The 22,671-nt window shown below is 36.0% G+C and overlaps 1 protein-coding gene across 1 annotated transcript in view; it reads right to left on the bottom strand.

Moving 5' to 3' along the window:
• Positions 1-17,525, bottom strand: part of Con (connectin) — a 1,055,959-nt gene extending 1,038,434 nt beyond the window's left edge. The window contains exon 1 of the mRNA XM_069839240.1: positions 17,452-17,525. The gene's annotated coding sequence lies outside the window, so the exon portion shown is untranslated. The remainder of the gene's footprint in view (positions 1-17,451) is intronic.
• Between the last annotated feature and the right edge of the window lie 5,146 nt (positions 17,526-22,671).

A 22,671-nucleotide genomic window follows, 5' to 3' on the forward strand; every position in this document is an offset into this window, starting at 1 on the left:
TCGACACAGCAGGCCACACGTTGCCTGGGAGCCGAGGTGAAATATTCAGCAGCATTAACAATGCAATAAAAGTGCGAATTAGAGACATAAATAAGGGGCTCGTAAGCACGGCCTGGGGAATGCCAATTTAAAACAAGCAAAATTAATTTCCGCGGGGCCGTATGAGCAGAATGCATAACTCGCAGGGGCGGGTAGGTGGTGGTGGTGCCGAGTCTTCTAAATATGCAATTTTAACGTGTAATCTGACGTCACGGACGCCAGGAAAATGACTGTGTAACATGCAGTGTCGATATTGTAGTGTGCTGTACGAGCGCTCATACATAAACAATGGGATTTACTACTCCAGTTCCAACAATTAACCCCGTGGTGCGTTCCAGTCGAGAATGGAGACAATTATCTAACTGGAAATTCTGGACTGAAATTTACTGACCAATACAATGTTGTATTAAAACTTGACAACTTTCTCTTGTTCGTTTTGAAACTTATGGGAATTTAGGATTTTCTATATTCTATCTATATACAGGGTCTGGGAGTTGATTTTGACGGATTTCAGCGTGTTGTTCTAGTAAATAGGCCCCTATAAGCTTATACATATCAAAATAACACGGGCTATAGCTTGAACAATGCAATTCATAGACATATTATTAGTAGGGGCGGATTTCAGCATATTTGCATGTTTTATTGCTTAGTTGCAAATAATATGCCACAATTATACAAATACATTTCAAGTTATTTGCAACCAAAGGTCATGATTTTATAGTAGATACACATATACGCATATTTAAGAGATAAATGCACATTTCAGCTTTTGGTGCATATAAAAAGCATATTTAGTTATTTTTAATCACTATTATTTATTATTTTTGTATTTATCTGATGCATGTAACATATAAAATAAAACATTGCAATAAATATAAATACATCATTTTCTTAATTAATAACAGTGTATGTTTCCACATAAATGATTTCTTAGCATCGCCACAGACACACTTGATGGTACTTGTCACTATCACTGTCACTAGAGAGTTCTTGAAATTTATATTTTCCCTGCCATTCATAAAATATTTTGATATGATACCTCTTGCACCAAAGGGGAGATCTATAACTTAGGCTAAACTTGGTTAATATATTTCAGTATTATTTGTATTTATCCTGGTAATAATGAACAGTTTGACTCGTAGATACTTTGTTTTTCAGCATTAACTTCCTATGATTGTATGATAGAAGATTCGAAGAGAACGTTAGGATGCAGACCTTCGGCTCCCCCCTCCTTCCAACAATGCATAACACAACGTCAATACGGCGGTTGCTGTCGTCTGCAGTACAACGAACTTTTTTTGTTGATTTCGAGTTCGTTATTTTTTTCTGGTTATTATATGCTTATATAAGTAGTGTTAACTCTCGCTAAGTGGTTTTATATTTTATTTTATGCTCGACCATGCCGAAATGTAGTAATTATACACCTGGTAGCAGTCCTTTAATGCATGTCATTAAAGTACACCTACTCATTAAAATACAGGTGTCCAGCCAATGACAACTCAGCTTACAGGTGTTCAGCCAATGACAAGTCAGCTTTGTACCGTTATAAAACCGCAAGTATCGATTATTCTCGGATATGCAATCGAAAGAGAATTAGCGAAAAGTCACGGAGGCTGGAAATCCAATACTGTCGCAGAAGGTTATGTTGTTACTATAATAATTAGCGTTAATTGTAAATAATATTCAAATAAATTTAATTTGTCATCTCGTTTTTCAATGTCGAATTCAATAATCAAGGTTATATCAAGTTTAACGTGATTACATCAAGGTCAATGACATTATTGTTCCTCGGAAAAAAATCAATACTTTCTCGTCTGCGCACATCTCACAATTCACGACCTAGAACAAGGTCACTTCCGATCTTGTCAGATACAAATAAAATGTATACATCTGAATAATTTCAAGTTAGAAATATGGTCGAGCATAAAAAGTCGTATGAAACTCGCCTATAATGATAATTAAGAAGCTGGTATGAAAATTATTATGAAACTCGCTTGCGCTAGTTTCATAAACATCCATACTCGCTTCTTAATTACTATCATTATAGGCTCGTTGCATAATGTACTATTATCAGTCTTAGTTATTATTTTATTATTGTTGATATTTTTGTTTTATTATTATTATTTACCGTAATTAATTAATTTGTATTACTACCTTTGTATTATCTCCGGCACTGTTATTCTATTATTATTATTATTATTATTATTATTATTATTATTGTTTCTATCATCAACATTATTACTGATGTCTGTAAAATTTATGTAGACTGTACTGGACTGTACCCGAGCACGAGCATATGCTCATTTCTGGTATCTATATTCAAATGTACCATTTCAAATGTAAATTATGAATAAATTTGAATTTGAATCTAGTGCTTAAAGGTAAACATCGATTCTTAGGATAAAAATCCACATTTTTTCCTTAATGTTTTTGAAACTTTAGTGACATGATTCTTGACAGTAAACTAAGCAATGTATTTATATGTGGAGTGCTTTGTTGATTGCCGTGGAATTATCCACAATCATTCGTCGACAACAGTGCATTATCTGCAAGTTGTCAGTGGGGTGATGAATATGTAAATAATGTAATATGTTTCAATATCTATGTTTCTTCTGTATTCAATGTTTCCGATTTTCCGTATTCTTAACTTTGGTTTAAGGTAGTAGGACTCTAGAAATGTCAGATAATGAAATTTGTGGTAACGTTAGTGTTTCTGGTAATGGTGATGAAATATGTGGTAAAGTTGGTGTTCGATATTGTTGTAATGGTGATGAAATTTCTCGTGAAGTTGGTATTGTGTCTGGCAATGATGATGAAATATGTGGTAAAGCTGCTCGATATTATGGTAACGTTGATGAAATTCGTGGTAAAGTTGGTGTTAGATATTGCGGTAATGGTGATGAAATATGTGGTAAAGTTGGTGTTCGATATTGTTGTAATGGTGATGAAATTTGTCGTAAAGTTGGTGTTGTTTCTGGCAATGATGAAATATGTGGTAAAGCTGTTCGATATTGTGGTAACTTTAATGAAATTCGTGGTAAAGTTGGTGTTAGGTATTGTGGTAATGGTGATGAAATATGTGGTAAAGTTGGTTTTCGATATTGTTGTAATTGTGATGAAATTTCTCGTGAAGTTAGTGTTGTTTCTGGCAATGATGAAATATGTGGTAAAGCTGTTCGATATTGTAGTAACGTTGATGAAATTTGTGGTAAAGTTGGTGTTAGGTATTGTGGTAATGGTGATGAAATATGTGGTAAAGTTGGTGTTCGATATTGTTGTAATGGTGATGAAATTTCTCGTGAAGTTGGTATTGTTTCTGGCAATGATGATGAAATATGTGGTAAAGCTGCTCGATATTATGGTAACGTTGATGAAATTCGTGGTAAAGTTGGTGTTAGATATTGCGGTAATGGTGATGAAATATGTGGTAAAGTTGGTGTTCGATATTGTTGTAATGGTGATGAAATTTGTCGTAAAGTTGGTGTTGTTTCTGGCAATGATGAAATATGTGGTAAAGCTGTTCGATATTGTGGTAACTTTAATGAAATTCGTGGTAAAGTTGGTGTTAGGTATTGTGGTAATGGTGATGAAATATGTGGTAAAGTTGGTTTTCGATATTGTTGTAATTGTGATGAAATTTCTCGTGAAGTTGGTGTTGTTTCTGGCAATGATGAAATATGTGGTAAAGCTGTTCGATATTGTGGTAACGTTGATGAAATTTGTGGTAAAGTTGGTGTTAGGTATTGTGGTAATGGTGATGAAATATGTGGTAAAGTTGGTTTTCGATATTGTTGTAATGGTGATGAAATTTCTCGTAAAGTTGGTGTTGTTTCTGGCAATGATGATGAAATATGTGGTAAAGCTGCTCGATATTATAGTAACGTTGATGAAATTCGTGATAAAGTTGGTGTTAGATATTGTGGTAACGTTGATGAATTTCGTGGTAATGTTGGTGTTCGATATTGTTGTAATGGTGATGAAATTTGTGGTAGAGTTGTTCGATATTGCGGTAACGTTGATGAAATTAGTAGTAAAGTTGGTATTAGACATTACGGTAATGTTTTTTTTCTGGTAATGGTGATGAAGTATGTGGTAAAGTTGGTGTTCGATATTGTTGTAATGGAGATGAAATAATTGATAAAGTTGTCCGACATTGTGGTAATGGTGACAAAATATGTGAAAAGCTTCTGCGTTGTTTCTGATAACAGTGATGCAATTGGTATTGTTGTTTCTGACAATGGTGGTGAAATTTGTAGTAAAGTTGACGTTAATTCTCGTAATGGTGATGAAAAATGTCGCATAGTTAACGTTTTTTCTATGAATGGTGACGAAATTAATGATTAAGCTCATGTTTCTGATAATAGTAATGAAATTGGTGTTCAAGCTGGTGTTGTTTCTGGTAATGTAATGTATTTATTTACACTGCAAGTGGGCAAACACCCGGTGGCAGTGGTAACTTAATTACACACAGTAAAAAAAAATACACAATACAAATAATACACAATAATTACATTAATAATAATACATAAAATAACCTAATTAATAAGTGAACCTAATTTCCTATTACAACCCACATATGCATAGACCCTACATAAGTTTCACATTGATACTGATAACCTATCACTTCACTCTCATCTCACTCACTGCACTGGCACTATGACACATTCCACTGACACTTTAGAACACATTTCACTGACACTATATAACACATTTCACTGACACTTTAGAACACATTTCACTGACACTTTAGAACACATTCCACTGACACTTTAGAACACATTCCACTGACACTTTAGAACACATTTCACTGACACTATATAACACATTTCACTGACACTTTAGAACACATTTCACCGACACTATATAACATATTTCACTGACACTTTAGAACACATTTCACTCACACTATATAACACATTTCACTGACACTTTAGAACACATTTCACTCACACTATATAACACATTTCACTGACGCTTTAAAACACATTTCACTGACACTATATAACACATTTCACTGACACTTTAGAACGCATTTCACTGACACTATATAACACAAAACTGTCTATGTAACACATTTCACTGACACTATAGAACACACTATAAATTATCACTATTGAAACTATTCATGGTGATGATATTTGCATTGTTCCAATTTGATGCAGCCTATGTTCTTCCGAGTGACATCATTTGGCTACAAAAGACACGTAACATGTTCACAGACGTTCTCAATGTTTATTTGGTTCGTTTTATTTACCACTTTACATATTAATAACCTCTAATTTAATTAGACAAAACATATTTATGCTATCATATCTTTTATCTTACATTTCTTCCCAAATTCAGCAGCATTCAACTGCTCTCAAATTAAAATTCCAACGCAAATGGATCAATGGTGGAAAGAAAACATTAAGGGAATCTGAATATTTCTGTGAAAATCCTCTCCCAACTGTCAAACTGTCATATTGTTCACTAAACTTCTCACAAGAACTTGCTTGGTATCGAACCACTATCCCAATGCATAAGGAACCTTCAGATGACTATGTCTGGATAATATGAGAACAAGATATTTTACATTCAGTGGCTTGTATTGGATCGTGAAAAAAAATTAGCCTAGCACAGAAAATGACAGTCCAATTTATAACTGAAATATGCGTCGATATTTCGAATCTTCCTGTAGCTGACGGAGTGTAAACAAACCGAATGCACCCCACTACTGTCCCCTGCTCGGGGCTTGTCAAAACAAATGTCTAGCAGAGTACCGCCTACGAACGCAATAAGTCAAACAAGGCACTGTCGATTAACCAATGTCCGAACCAGTAGTTGTTTTCTTCCTGAAATAATACAATATGTACTTACTTACTTACAAATGGCTTTTAAGGAACCCGAAGGTTCATTGCCTCCCTCACATAAGCCCGCCAGCGGTCCCTATCCTGTGCAAGATTAATCCCGTCTCTATCATCATACCCCACTTCCCTCAAATCCATTTTAATATTATCCTCCCATCTACGTCTCGGCCTCCCTAAAGGTCTTTTTCCCTCCGGTCTCCCAACTAACACTCTATATGCATTTCTGGATTCGCCCATACGTGCTACATGCCCTGCCCATCTCAAACGTCTGGATTTAATGTTTCTAATTATGTCAGGTGAAGAATACAATGCGTGCAGTTCTGTGTTGTGTAACTTTCTCCATTCTCCTGTAACTTCATCCCGCTTAGCCCCAAATATTTTCCTTAGCACCTTATTCTCAAACACCCTGAACCTATGTTCCTCTCTCAAAGTGAGAATCCAAGTTTGACAACCATACAGAAGAACCGGTAATATAACTGTTTTATAAATTCTTCCTTTCAGATTTTTGGACAGCAGACTGGATGATAAGAGCTTCTCAACCGAATAATAACGCGCATTTCCCATATTTATTCTACGTTTAATTTCCTCCCGAGTGTCATTTATAATTGTTACTGTTGCTCCAAGATATTTGAATTTTTCCAACTCTTCGAAGGATAAATCTCTAATTTTTATATTTCCATTTCGTACAATATTCTGGTCACGCGACATAATCATACACTTTGTCTTTTCGGGATTTACTTCCAAACCGATCGCTCTACTTGCTTCAAGTAAAATTTCCGTGTTTTCCCTAATCGTTTGTGTATTTTCTCCTAACATATTCACGTCATCCGCATAGACAAGAAGCTGATGTAACCCGTTCAATTCCAAACCCTGCCTGTTATCCTGAACTTTCCTAATGGCATATTCTAGAGCGAAGTTAAAAAGTAAAGGTGATAGTGCATCTCCCTGCTTTAGCCCGCAGTGAATGGGAAAAGCATCAGATACAAACTGACCTATACGGACTCTGCTGTATGTTTCACTGAGACACATTTTAATTAATCGAACTAGTTTCTTGGGAATACCAAATTCAATAAGAATATCATATAATACTTCCCTCTTAACCGAGTCATAAGCCTTTTTGAAATCTATGAATAACTGATGTACTGTACCCTTATACTCCCATTTTTTCTCCATTATCTGTCGAATACAAAAAATCTGATCAATAGTCGATCTATTACGCCGAAAACCGCACTGATGATCCCCAATAATTTCATCTACGTACGGAGTTAATCTTCTCAGAAGAATATTGGACAAAATTTTGTACGACGTCAACAAAAGTGATATTCCTCGAAAGTTACCACAGTTGGTTTTGTCCCCCTTTTTAAAAATAGGTACAATTATGGACTCCTTCCATTGTTCTGGTACAATTTCCTTTACCCAAATAGCAAGTACAAGTTTATAAATTTCGCTATATAATGCACTTCCACCCTCTTGTATTAATTCTGCTGGAATTTGATCGATACCTGGAGACTTGTACTTTTTAAGATTTTCTATCGCAATTTCGACTTCTGAAAGCGTGGGTTCGGGTATAAATGGCTCAGCAGTTTGTATTTCAATTTCGTCCCGATCATTTCTATTTGGCCTATGTACATTTAGTAGTTGCGCAAAATAGTTTTTCCATCTGTTTAGGATTGATGGAGAGTCTGCAAGCAAGTCACCATTCTCATCCTTGATCACAATACAATACAATATGTAATTAATAATAATAATAATAATAATAGTACAAAATATATATAATCAAATATGAACAACAAGTAATGTATACTGGAAGTTAAAGGCTTCAAAAGATCTAAAAATTCGCATATAATATCAGAATAACGTACAACGAATAAAATTCATCACAACTGGAGCCAAAATGCTCCATAAGATTACGCAAGAAGATAGGCATATGCCCTTTATAACATCTGAAGAAATACATTTTTGTATTCACATAGATGTCATGTCATAACTCAAACCAACAATTTGTGACTTACACCCTTCTAACCGAAGATATATTTCCACTTTCCTTCAGTGATCCAGCGGTGACCAAAGCGGGTGTCGTGATTACATCGTGTAATCACACACATTCAAACGGGTACGAGGAGTTTCCTGCACATTGCTGCGTGTTTCATTCACGTACTGAAGGCAAGCAGTGGTTGTATCATGTCGCTCTACATACTCTGTCTCTACAGGCTGTAAGAGGTGGTTTCGTAAAGAATGAAAAGGAGAACTTTTTTGTTGTTCTGTCGGACAAAATGTAATATGTTTACTTTGCTCAACGGTTCAATTAGGAGTCTATAGCAACATTAAATGCCACGCTGAATAATTTATTATTATTATTATTATTATTATTATTATTATTATTATTATTATTATTACTGACCACTAAATATGCGTTTCTATAATTCTTCCGTACCGGCATGAATATTGATGTTTTTAGATCTTCTCCCTAGAAGGATAAAATTGTTAGGTTTTATCTCAGTTTTAATCTTCTTAAGGGGACACTCAACTTAAAAATTGCAGAAAAAGTGTCATAGAAATGAAAAATTAAATTTCTACACTAATTTACGTGACAGGACTAAATCAATATGCAGAATTCTTCCCCTATTCATTGAGAAGTGACAGTCAAATGCACAAAGCCAAAAAATAAAAAATGATAATTAAAAGTGAAATTTCAATTAATGATTGATTAAAAATTGAAATATTTTTTATTTTGAAAAGTATTGGATCTAATGAGCTGAGATTTTGCATGTTACTTTCCATGTGTATATTAAACTTTTTCTCCAAATTTGAAAAAGATTGGTCAAATAGAAAAAAAAAAGTTCCAAAATATAGTTGAATGTCCCCTTAATCTTTAGATCAGGGTAACTATTTATTAGCTATTCATTTAATAATAATATTGTTGAAAAACTGATTCAATATTATGTGCCAACGAACTGTTAAACGCCAGGAATTGACATGTCTTAAATCATAGCCAGGAAGAGAAAGATGACATAAATAAATGTAAGAAGTCAGCTACCTAATGGGGTTTGAAATGTCTCGTGCTCTAAAGCCTTTTAATAGAATTTCTCAAAAGAGTAATGATTAAAAATAGCTTAAATAACTTGTCCATAACAAGTTTTTAATTTTGAAAAACTACGAATTTCTCGACCAAGTATCGAGAGAAGAATTTAGAAAATTCCTGATTATATTCAAGAGGATGGTTAAAAAAAGAAACAAGAAAAATCGTATATTATTCACTGGCTCTTGATGACAGCAGTGACATTACTGATACAGCAAAGCTTGAGATTTTTATCCGCGGAATTGATCAAGATGTTAGTACAGGAACCACCACTGGTTGCAGTTTTCACGCCAAGTACCTTTCCTCCGTCTGCTTACTTCTTAGGCTGTCACTGCAGCTCGAGTTTGGTCACCGCTGCAGTAATCGAATGCCGTTCCTCTGGGTTTGTAGTCGTCATGACCTATACGACAGTATACAAGCACGTCTAGTTTGAGTTACCATGGCATGGTCCGTCTTAAGGCAGTACAGAATAAAAAAAACAGTGTTTGAGAATAAGGTTCTTAGGAAAATGTTTGGGGCTAAGAGGGATGAAGTTACAGGAGAATGGAGAAAGTTATACAACACAGAACTGCACGCATTGTACCTGACATAATTAGGAACATTAAATTCAGACGTTTGAGATGGGCAGGGCATGTAGTACGTATGGGCGAATCCTGAAATGCATATAGAGTGTTAATTGGGAGGCCGGAGGGAAAAAGACCTTTAGGGAGGCCGAGACGTAGATGGGAAGATAATATTAACATGGATTTGAGGGAGGTGAGATATGATGATAGAGACTGGATTAATCTTGCTCAGGATAGAGACCAATGGCGGGCTTATGTGAGGGCGGCAATGAACCTCCGGGTTCCTTAAAAGCCAGTAAGTAAGTGAGTAAGTGAGTGAGTAAGTGAGTGAGTGAGTGAGTAAGTAAGTAAGTAAGTAAGTGAGTAAGTAAGTAAGTAAGTGAGTAAGTAAGTGAGTAAGTAATAAGTAAGGGAGTAAGTAAGTAAGTGAGTGAGTGAGTAAGTAAGTGAGTAAGTAATTAAGTAAGTGAGTAAGTAAGTGAGTGAATAAGTAAGTAAGTGAGTAAGTAAGTGTGTAAGTAAGTGAGTAAGTAAGTGAGTAAGTAAGTAAGTGAGTACGTAAGTGAGTAAGTAAGTAAGTAAGTAAGTACGTGAGTAAGTAAGTAAGTAAGTCTATTAACTGTAGATAAATTTATCTAGCGAGAATGGAACTAAGGTTTAAACGGCAGCGCTGAAACGCCAGCCAGCATAGAGGACCGTTTTTACCCAGCGGCATCACTCATCGCTGACCACGTGGTATGAACCACACACACCGGAAGCTGCCGCATCTGTGAGCACTGTTCTGCATCACGCTGACGTGATGTGTACCACGCTGCGAAATGAAATGTGTTGACGATTTTCTGCTCATCTTCGCGTTATGTTTCCATTAACACCGAACCTGACGTTTTATACGTACGAGCGACAAAATCCTACTATTGTGAAACAAGAATTCATGATGTCAACGATCTGGATATTCCACCTGTGAAACAATGAAACAATTATCCCATTTAGCTTGACAGTAAGTTAAAATAAATAACAAACTAATTGACAGTTTCAAATTAACAGAGGAGTTAAACAAGGAGATCCGTTTTCTGCAACCCTTTTCATACTAGTGGTGGACTTGACAATCAAACAACTAGAGATTAGAGGTAATACAAGCACAAGATTGGTACAATGTACAGCATATGCAGACGATATACTACTAATAGCAAGATCAAAGAGAGCATTAATTGAAAAGCTCGAAACTTTAATGGAAGAATCAGCACAATATGGATTAATCATAAATGCAAAGAAAACAACATTTTTTAAATGTTCAGCCAAACATAATGAACCAGATGGATAACACTATTTTTGAAGGAGTAAAATCCTTCAAATACTTGGAATCAATAGTAAACAACGAAAACATCATCGAGAAAGAAATAAACAATATAATTGTTACGGCAAATAAAGCATACTTTGCAAATCTCAAACTATTCAAAAGCAAATACGCATCCAAACAAGCAAAGTAAGACTATATTTAACAGTAATAAGACCAATAATGCAAGTGAAACCTGAACCCTAACTGAATTGTCTAAGCAAAAGCTCCTGGTTTTTTAAAGGAAAATATTACGAAGGATATTTGGCCCAATAAAAGATGCAAACGATGAGTGGAGAATTAGAAATAATAAAGAGTTAAATATTTTAATACAAAACCAACACATAGTAAACCATATCAAAGTGCAAAGGATGACATGGTTTGGCCATATCAATCGTATGGACGAAGGAAAAACAGTTAAGAAAATATATAAATGGAACCCCATCAGTAAAAGAGCAAAAGGAAGACCAGAAAGTAGATGGAAGGAAAACATAACCAACGATTTGAAAACACTGAATGTAAAGAATTGGCCAAATCTTGTTCATAACAAAAAAGAATGGCGTAAATTAATTGAGAAGGTCAAAACTTCGACGAAGTTGTAGCACCTACTGGAGAAGAAGAAGAAGAAGAAGCTTGACATTTCGAATGTAATCTCAATTGGGATACACATATAAAAAATATATTTAAGAAAGCGTTCTCTATTCTCCATTCATTAAAAAGATTAGACATCGGATGTTCAGGAAAATGCCTATTTTATTTGAATGTTCATATTTAAAGGCTTTTAGTAAATGTGCACGAATCATGAGAATGAAGCATTCTGGTGAACAGAGACCGGAAATTGAGGCATTATGAATCATTAAAATAGGCAGGCAAAAAGGCATCATAAATAACTAAAATAGGCAGGCAAAAAGACATTATAAATAGCTAAAATACGCAATAAAAGGCAATTACAAAAACCTTGCACTAGACCCACAACCTTGCACTTTCCACAATGGAATTTCGGCAGCAAGAAAAGCTTTACATAAGTCGAATGCAAATTGAGATTTTCGACTCGATGTTGCAATTACTGTTGGAAGCAAAGAAATCTTCCCAGTAGCCTTGGAAAGTGCATTTTTGTGTTTGGTTGTACTGATATGTTGCGATATGAAATATTTAGCTAGCTACAACAACGTCGCAATGAAAACTGAAAGAAAAATAACCGTTAAAATAACGTTAGACCCGCACTCATTGCTGCCTTGTCAAATAAACACAAGTAATAATTAAAACGCTTACTGTTATACATATTTGCACGGCAGCACTCATTGTTGCAAAGAGAAAATGAACTGACTGAAAGACAATAATATACATTCGGTGAAGTGACTTTCATTGTAGAGGTTATAGAAATAAATTAAAATATACCTTAGGCAATTTTTAATAATACATTAATAAATAATAGATAAATAATCAAATAAAGGCAAAAAAGCATTTATTTTGTAGATTGAGCATTTATATTAAAAAAGGCAGAAAAGGGCAACATAAAACTGTGACGTTTCAATCACAAAGGTATAATTCGTACAGATTTACTTTCAAAATGAAGATAGATTTAATACATTTAAAAAGGCATTCTGCCAAAGTTCCGGTCTCTGCAGAAGAAGTTTGATCTTGCCTTTTTTTGCCGTTAACGCCTTTTTGTTATAATATGTACTATTTTGTCATTTTTTTGCTTTTATATGTACTTTTTGCCTTTTTTCTTTATATGACAACTCACTCAACAATACTGCATTTATTTCTGCGTTCGAAACTAAGGAAATTGCAGTTCTTATACTAGCCATAGATATGGGATTCACTGTTGCAATGCAGCATTGTTGTTTTGCTTACTCCGGAATCGACCTTGTCCTTCTGACTCCAGCACTGTGTTTTGAACACGAAGTACGCGGTCAGTCTAGGATTGTCTTGGTGAGGATACTGTTGTATGGTGAAAAATTCCAAAATTGAAAACCCCGAACGCTTCTTTATATAGTCATTGGGTAGCAGAATTTCCTGCTTTCACTACTAATAGAATGATTCTTATGTAGCCAGGATGGCTCCAGTCACATCAGTATACGTTGAGAGATCTTTTTCAGCATATAGACTGATTTTGTGGCCAACAAAATAATTTAAGATCAAAGGATTAACTAGTTGATTTTCAGACAAACCTACGGAAAATTCAAGAAATCTGGCTAAGTCAAACAGTGGATGTTCAGTTCAAAGTGTGTCATGGCTCGCTGTATGCCGTCATGTGGCTAGTCGATGAGCCTAGAGAATTCAATCTTCCTACACTTCCGCAGAGGTGTATAACCTATGTGTCAGAGAAGTTGCCTAGCAAGTACGACGTTCATTCTGAAGAGTACCCTAGATCATACATATAACATGATCTAGGAGAGTACATACCGATATGTACGGTAACGCCGGTAGTGGCAGGAATGTGAACTGTTTGGAAACATGAACTGAGGTGGGTTTTTTCTTACTGTCGGGATATATGGAGAGAGGGTTAAGACGATTACTTACATATTTGTTGACATGGACAACATGGACACAGAGCATTTGATTTGTATTGTGGAATGTTGCCGTACGCAACCGATGATAATAAATACCCTGCGTACGACTTGTCCGTGCAAAACACAGTTCGAAAGAGGTTATGGTAGCACACAGACAGTACAGACCGCCATCTGTTGCTACGACGTTCAAGTTATACCGTACATGTTCTCAAGTTCAGATTGAACGCCTTGATTAATAAGCAACTTCTCTGACATAAAAGCTGAAACTCGCTTCAAATCGCTGACTCACAACAGTGACGTCATGACACACTTTGAAATGAACACTCAGTAGTTATGCACAGATAAACTGGACTACGTGCAAAAAAACAGGTATGTTATGAAGAAACAGAAGACGGTTGCCTAGCATGTCAGAAATAAAAATTATTTTCCTCCCCAGGCTGTACATTCCATCTCCTCAATGCGTAATACCAAATGAGAGCGGATCGATCAGTGCAGATCAAATCTGGTAATGGAGAATTAAAAGCCCAACTGTTTATATAAAAGCTTAGACGACTAATTAAAAGGCTTATACAATATTTACATATTAAATTGATTGTACAACATATGAGTACAGCGCTACACAGGCTGTTTACAAAGAAGCGTTTCAGATTCTGACAGTAGATATGTGCGGAAAAATTGGTAAACGTGAACTTTATATCTCTATAAAACCTTAAAAATTAATAACCGGAAAGTTGCCTCGAATTCCATATTTGCTCGGTAGGAAGTGGCTGTATTATACTACTTGGATAGGGGATAGGGGAAAAATCTGCGCACTTAGCCCACTTTTTGTTTTAATCGAACTACTTCTAAATCCTTGCGTACTTGTGAGATGGTCAGAAATTTCACAAGAACGCTGCAGGGATAGAGTTTTTCTTGTTTTCTTCTTTCCTAATGAAGGGATCGCTACCAAATTCTTCTATTGGAACACTAAATGGTTCGATTCCTACCTTCGCGAACGCCAACAATGTGTATCAGAAGGTGGTCATTCTTCCAATTGGCGTACCGTCAAGCGTGGAATCCCTCAGGGCTCGGTTCTTGGGCCATTACTTTTTACGCTTTACATAAATGACGTAACAAAGATATTAAAATATACTAAACACCACCTATACGCTGACGAATTACAACTTTACATTCATTCCCGAACTTGTACAATCAATGACTCTGTGATAAGAATTAATGAAGATCTAGCATCTGTAGCTCAATTGGCGCAAAAATTTGGACTTAGACTAAATTCAGACAAATCACAAGCTATAATAATGGGCCACCAACGAGCATTAAATAAAATTTATCTAGCCACTGCATCAAATACAAAAATATATAATACCACAATTACATATAGTAAGACAATAAAAAATGTAGGGGTATATTTAGATTCAAATTTAAATTTTCAAAGTCAAGTGACTTACATATGTAAGTAAACTTTTTCGATAATTCATTCCCTCAGACACTTAACTGAAGTTTTACCTCTCAGCCTTAAAAAGAACCTGATCCAAACTTTAGTGATGCCCCACTTCGATTCTCTATTCACGAATCTAAATACTGATCTTGCCCATAGACTACAGCGTGTTCACAATATCTGCGTTCGTTTCGTTTGTAACATTAGAAAATTTGATCATGTAACACCGTCACTAGAATTATTGTCTTGGAATCCACTTAAAGAAAGAAAATTCTTCAACTTCCTCTTATTACTATTTAAAATCATCCACACCTCCACATCCTCTTACCTAGCATCTCGTTTTGTTTACCTTTCACTACCTCGAACCCGGAACATGTACCTTCTCTCTATTCCTCTGCACAGAACATCCTTCTACTCATCATCTTTCAGCATATATATTCCACGCCTCTGAAACTCTCTCCCTGACCATGTCAGAGACTGTTGGACAATATCAAAATTCAAATTTAACTTTAAAAATCACATTCTAGTTCATGGAATTGCTTGTTGAACACCTGTCAGGTTGTGCAACTTCGGCTTAACTCATCACGTATAGTAAAATTGACAATCAATATGTAGGGGAGAGTCGGGTAGTATCGGACATCGGGTAATATCGGACAGTAAGTTTCTTTCATCTACCACACGATGATAGTACCTGATTGACATGGTTACGTTTCTGTGATGTCGCACAGAGAAACGTAACCATGTCATTCAGGTACTACCATATGGTGGTAGATGAAAAAAATGCACTGTCCGATACTACCCGACTCCCCCTAATATATTTATTATTATTATTATTATTATTATTATTATTAGGTTATTTTACGACGCTTTATCAACATCTTTGGTTATTTAGCGTCTTAATGAGATGGTGATAATGCCGGTGAAATAAGTCCGGGGTCCAGCACCGAAAGTTACCCAGCATTTCCTCCTATTGGGTTGAGGGAAAACCCCGGAAAAAACCTCAACCAGGTAACTTGCCCCGACCGGGAATCGAACCCGGGCCACCTGGTTTGGCGGCCAGACGCGCTGACCGTTACTCCACAGGTGTGGACCTATTATTATTATTATTATTATTATTATTATTATTATAAATTATCACTATCATCATTGTTATCTCTGTTTTTCTTTCTTTTTTTCTTATATTAGCTCGATGAGAGTTCTATAGTGTTCTTTTGACCCTGTTGACCCTCTATAGGGCTTTAATTTAATTTGTATTATTTTCATCAGCGTTTATATTTCTTTTTTGTATTTATGTGTGCTATTTGGTAGGATGGAAGAGAAGGCCTCATGGCCTTAATCCTGTCAGATTAAATAAATAATTTTCAACCGCCTAGCTTTGTTTTGTTTTGACATGTTCGATAAACAGCAGACCTGACGCTGCGCTATACTTCGTACATACCTACACTGTTGCTGTTGCTCGAATTCTTCAGGTAACAGAAAGCAGGGTTCTACTTATAAGGTCAGAAAAATCCAGGCGCACGTACCTTTCCCATCGCGTAAGTTCCTCAATGTATCTTGAGCGTTTAGTCCCTTCTTCTACAGAATAAAGCAGCCGCGGCGAAAATGCGACTCACGAGCACATTGTGGCTCGCAGTGCTTTTCTCTCACTTCCTACCTACAACCCCCACCCTCTTACTCACTGGAGTCAAACTCCGTTCTATTTGTATTTGTCTCTGACCTGCGAGTGGCGTATCGTCGCAATATCTCTCTCGAAACCATGTACCTCTATAAAAAACGAAAGTTTCAAGTAGGATGGGAGGATGCATTCTTTTGCTTACAATATGATGAAAATATTAAATGTATGATTTGTTCACAAATATTACTAGGAAAACGGTTGTATAACATAAAACGTCATTCTAAGTTACTACATGTTACTGATGAAACATTAAAAGGTTAAGTGTTGTTGTTGTTATTATCATCATCATCATCATCATCATCGCTGTACGTCGATCCTTTTTCAGCAGATGTACGAATAATGCGGTTAGATCTTCAATTTAAATTCACATATTTACAATGTGATGTTAAATGAAAGCTAGATGTAAGGACTTGACAGATATTGAACTTTTCAAATCTTTGGAAAAAAAATAAATATTTGAAGCTTCGTTCTTTCGCTTGCTCTGTTGAAGCCATGTTCGCTGTAACTTACGTTTGTGAAAAATTATTTTCAACAATGAAAATAGTAAAAACCAAATTTAGATCACGGCTGACAGACAAATACCTTCGTGATCAACTACGATTGGCAGTAAGTGACATAATTCCTGATTTTGAAACTTTGTCGCAGAGACATTCTGAAGACAGTTAATTTTAGGTTGTGATAATGTGTCCTATGTTTTCTTGTTCATTTCTTTCTTCGTTACACGTCCTAAACAACTTCCCCTTCGGTTGTCCGCCTCCCTCCATAGGTGCTATGCACGTTGCAGCTTACACAGTGGCTCGGCGCACCATGGCCTTTCGCCACCGCTGGAATAAAGTTATGCTCACGACACGCTCGATTTCGGTTTTACAAGCTTCCAAATTGCCTTTTTTAACGATATCTTAGTTTAAAACATAAATTACTAAATAGGAGGGTAACAAAAAGTCGAGTTCAATCACTGTACTCACCTTTGCAGGCTTCTATTGTGTACTCTGCGATGGCCTTCCTTTAAAACGCACGATAAAAACGTAAACTCTGCAAAGAAAGAAGAGAAGGAAAAAAAGTTTAATAGTCAATTAAAAATTCCTGTTTACTACGGCGTAACACTGAGCGTGCAACGAGGCGAAAGTTTGAGCTCTGTGTTAAGTAAGATAAGGAGGCGACGACTTCAAGTGAAGGAAAGCTGAGAGTTAGAACCATGTCTAGCAGGCGGCGTATTGTGTGCAATTAGCAGGGCTGCCAATACGCTGCGGCGACAGAGACAAATCACCAGGCTCTGAAAGCAATCAGCAAGTCTCAGGCACCCGGTAATTACGCTCAGGTTCCGGTAATAGACTTGTACCGCTTTTAAGAAACAGTCGGCAGGGCAGTGGCGGATCCAATTAACACAGTGGCGGATCGCATGTATATTAATAAGAATAACACAGGATTGCCATGTTTTGGCGTTTTACTTGGCGAAGAGTAATTTTGAATGACTTTTTCATACTCTCTGCAAAAATGAAATCCGTTTTCGTCAAACACTCACAGTTATTGTGTAATTCCTTAAGTTCGCTATATTTAAATTTAACGCGTAATCTTACAGGCTTCAGGACTTTCCTAATAGACTGTAGTATATTTTACACACTACTTAAATGGTGTGAGGGAAGACATTTTCTCATGAAATTTCGGCCAGTGTATGGGACCGGTGCTCACCCAGCATCGTGATGCACTTGGGGAGCTAGGATAGGTAGCGAAATCCGGTTGCGAATACCAGCTATAATGGCTGTGGGATCATCGTGCTAACCACACGATACCTCCATTCTGGTTGGATGATCGTCCACCTCTTTTTCGGCATGTGGGCGTGAGGCCAGCAGCCGGCTGGTCGGTCTAGGCCCTTCACGGGCTGTAATGCCACACTTAAATGGTGTAATGGATGTTTTATTTGAAGTATTGTATCAGTGAAGAAGTGTGTTGTGTCAGTGAAGTGTGAAGTGTATTGGGTACGTGAAGTGGGTGTTTGTGTCAATGAAGTTTTATAGTTTATAGTGGTAGTGCAAAGTATTTAAACAGCGAAATGTTTTTGAAGTGTTAGTGAAATCAGGAGAGTATCAGCGAAATGAGTCGTAGTTCCAGTGCAGTGAGTGAGCTGACAGCGAAATGAGTGTAGTGCTGAAAGGTGCTTGTGCAGATATGAACATATACTCGTGAGTTTTAGTTCGAACTTAGGGTTAAGATACAAATTAGATTTACTTTAAATGTTATTTTAAGTGATCGTGCTTCATTTAATTTGGGATGCTCCTTATTATTATCACTACTATTAATTATTATTAGTATTTATTATTATTACTATTAATTATTATTATTATTATTATTAATTGTATTTTTTATTAATTGTTAGTTATTATCATTATTGAGTGTAATTAGTTACCACTGCCACCGAGTATTTACCCATTTGCAATGTGAATACATACATACATACATACATACATACATACATACATACATACATACAATTGTGCCACTGTTACAAGTCTGTGACTCAGTGCATGAGGGTTGGCCACTAAAGGGAAACTGAGAGGTGGAACTTAAACTGAGAGGATTCAATCCGGCATCGGAACTGGAATCCGGTGTGGCTTAGTGAATAAAGCGTCAGCACATAGAGCTGAAAACCTGGGTTCGAGTCCTGGTGCCGGAGAAAATTTGTCTCTGCTCCACCCATTCTTCATCATAATATGGTAATACAGAATTCCTGTACGAAAATATCATACGTACTTCGGTACATCACATTAATAAAAAAAAGTATAAAATCTCCAGTGGGGACTTCCAGGAGTCGGGGGGGGGGGATTTCTAAATATTTATCACTGTGGTTAACTATCATTGCATAGTTTTAAAAAAATGCATGGGAAACTGAGTTTCAGCTGGAATCGAAATCCGACTCAGCCGTTTACATGGCTGAATTATTTAAGAGATTTTTCTCAATAAAGGCTGATTCACAATAAACCGGGAACTGAAACGACAACGAGAACGAGAACAGAAATAACGTTAAAATAAGTGTATTTAAATGTGAACATTCACGATAGTCAACTGTGAATGCTCACATTTAAATACTTTTATGCTCGGGCATGCCGAAATGTAGTAATTATACACCTGGTAGCAGTCCTTTAATGCATGTCGTTAAAGTACATCTACTCACTAAAGTACAGGTGATCTCAGCCAATGACAACTCAGCATACAGGTGTTCAGCCAATAACAAGTCAGCTTTGTACCGTTATAAAACCGCAAGTATCGATTATTCTCGGATATGCAATCGAAAGAGAATTAGCGAAAAGTCACGGAGGCTGGAAATCCAATACTGTCGCAGAAAGTTATGTTCTGTTACTATAATAATTAGCGTTAATTGTAAATAATATTGAAATAAATTCAATTTGTCATCTCGTTTTTCAATGTCGAATTCAATAATCAAGGTTATACCCAGTTTAACGGGATTACACAAGGTCAATGACATTATTGTTCCTCGGAAAAAATCAATACTTTTGCGTCTGCGCACATCTCACAATTCACGACCTAGAACAAGGTCACTTTCGATCTTGTCAGATACAAATAAAATGTATACATCTGAATAATTTCAAGTTAGAAATATGGTCGAGCATAAAAAAGTCGTATGAAACTCGCCTATAATGGTAATTAAGAAGCTCGTATGAAAATTATGAAACTCGCTTGCGCTCGTTTCATAAACATCCATACTCGCTTCTTAATTACTATCATTATAGGCTCGTTGCATAATGTACTATTCTCCTACATCTATATTAAGTATTAAATCACATAATTCTGATTGTTGTCTTATACAGTGTAAATGTCCGATTATTAAGGAGTCCTCTGAATTTAAGTATTTAGGCATAATTTTCGATAATCATTTAAAATGGGACCAACACATTCATTACCTTTGTAATAAAATACGTAAAATAATATATTATTTTCTTCATTGAGGAATTACTTGTCAATAAGTTTATTACGCACAATATACTTAACTTTTTTTCAATCGGTAGTTATGTATGGAATTATAGGATGGGGTAGCTCATTTAAATCCAATTTTAATCCACTTTATTTATTACAGAAGAAAATAATTAAAATATGTCTTCATAAACATATTGATTTTCCATATCAAAAATTGTTTTTAGACTTTAATGTACTTAACGTAAGAAAAATTTATTACATTGTATTAATAAAATCCATACATAAAAATCGAAAAAAAATTTGAATTGTATTCTCATAGTTATGAAACAAAAGCTATGAATTCTTTAATATTGTTTGAACCAAAATGCAACACTGCTACAGTATTTAATCATAGTCGTAATTTAGGCCCAAGAATATATAACAAATTTATATTTAAATATCCTAATCTTGTCAATTCTAATAGTTCTAGTATTAAATTTAAAAAGTTATGTATGGATTTTATAAAAATTGAAAAATTGTAAATTTAAATATTCTAATTGCATAGTAGACATAAGACAAATTGTATTATACAGGGTGTTTAAAAAATACAGGGCATAATTTCAGGTATGTATTTCCCACATGTAGACAATCAAAATAGTTCATTACAACATGTGTCCGGAAATCCTTCATTTCCGAGTTATGGCCTTCACAACATTGAAATTCACCGGAACCATACCTCATGTTTTAGAAGACACTCCACTGATCAATCGTCAACACATTCACTTCTTGCATGATGGCGCTCCTGCACACTTCAGTCGTACGGCTCGCCGGTACTTGGATCGAAGATTTCCTGATCGATGGATAGGTAGAGGTGGCCCAATTGCTTTGCTTGGCCTCCACGCTCACCTGATCTGAACCCTCTCGATTTCTACTTGTGGGGCCATTTAAAATCATTGGTTTATTCGTCTCCGGTGCCTGATTTAGAATCCCTTCGGAATCGAATTGTGGCATGTTCTGAGGACATACGCAATACTCCTGGAGTTTGGGATCGTGTTCGCAGGTCAATGAGACATCGATGCGAGGTCTGTATTCAAGCAGGAGGTGGACATTTTGAACATCTTCTGTAATGACAACGACCTGCGGAAATAAAAACGTTCCGGTGAATTTCAATGTTGTGAAGGCCATAACTCGGAAATGAAGCATTTCCGGACACATGTTGTAATGAACTATTTTGATTGTCTACATGTGGGATATACATACCTGAAATTATGCCCCGTATTTTTTAAACATTCTGTATACTTATTAATTTCAATTCAGGAATCCGCCCCTGAGCACGAGTTCAACTCTTTCAGGGGCGAGCTAAAGTTTTTCTGTATATATTATATTTTATGTTACAATTATTAGCAAAATAAATAAATAAATAAATAAATTTTAACAATATTTCCGTTCTAGTTCTCGCTGTCATTTCCATTCCCGGTTTACTGTGAATCAGCCTCAATTCTAAGACGAACCTCATGGTCTCATCTCGCGAACATGCCATCTCGTCAATTCTACCCATCCTAAATAATAGCACAGTCGTTATATCTCTTTAATTAATCGATTAACGATCTCTTACGGTTAAGTACGCAGCCATTGCTAATGAGAGCTAATATAACGAGCTCCATTCAGGTGGTCTGGCTGTGAGAAGCTGCGTACTTAAGCTGGAAGAAAAATTCAGTTAATGTTTTGTGCCATCATTACAGGAATGGAAATCGGGAGTGCATTTATCAGCCAGCAGCGCGCCTGCCAGATCGATAGTGTTTTATTTACGTGCCTCAATCAAGTGTATCCGCGTGCAAGGGAATAAAATATGATGGTTTAAGTGCCGCTTCCAAAAGAAGTCTTTCAGAGCTCTCTGCCAGGGAAATCTGCATGAATCATTCTTTTATGTTGTTCAGACTTAATAAACACAATCACGTTTGAATACAGGTTTATTACCGCCTATGCTAGCCTCGAAGTAGCACAGATAAATGAAGGTTCCTAAGGGCGCCTGGCCTGGGTTCAATTCCGGAGAGGTCCTACGAAGTGATTAATGATCAAGTAGCGCATTTGTCTTTGGATTGTATTGGGTTATTTTACGACGCTGTATCACATCTAGGTTATTTAGCGTCTGAATGAAATGAAGGTGATAATGCCGGTGAAATAATAATAATAATAATAATAATAATAATAATAATAATAATAATAATAATGGTTTATTTTAACTGGCAGAGTTAAGGGGAGAGGATGGTATTTTT

This window comes from Periplaneta americana, chromosome 1, assembly GCF_040183065.1.
Source record: "Periplaneta americana isolate PAMFEO1 chromosome 1, P.americana_PAMFEO1_priV1, whole genome shotgun sequence".
In the NCBI taxonomy this organism is placed as follows: Eukaryota; Metazoa; Arthropoda; class Insecta; order Blattodea; family Blattidae; genus Periplaneta; species Periplaneta americana.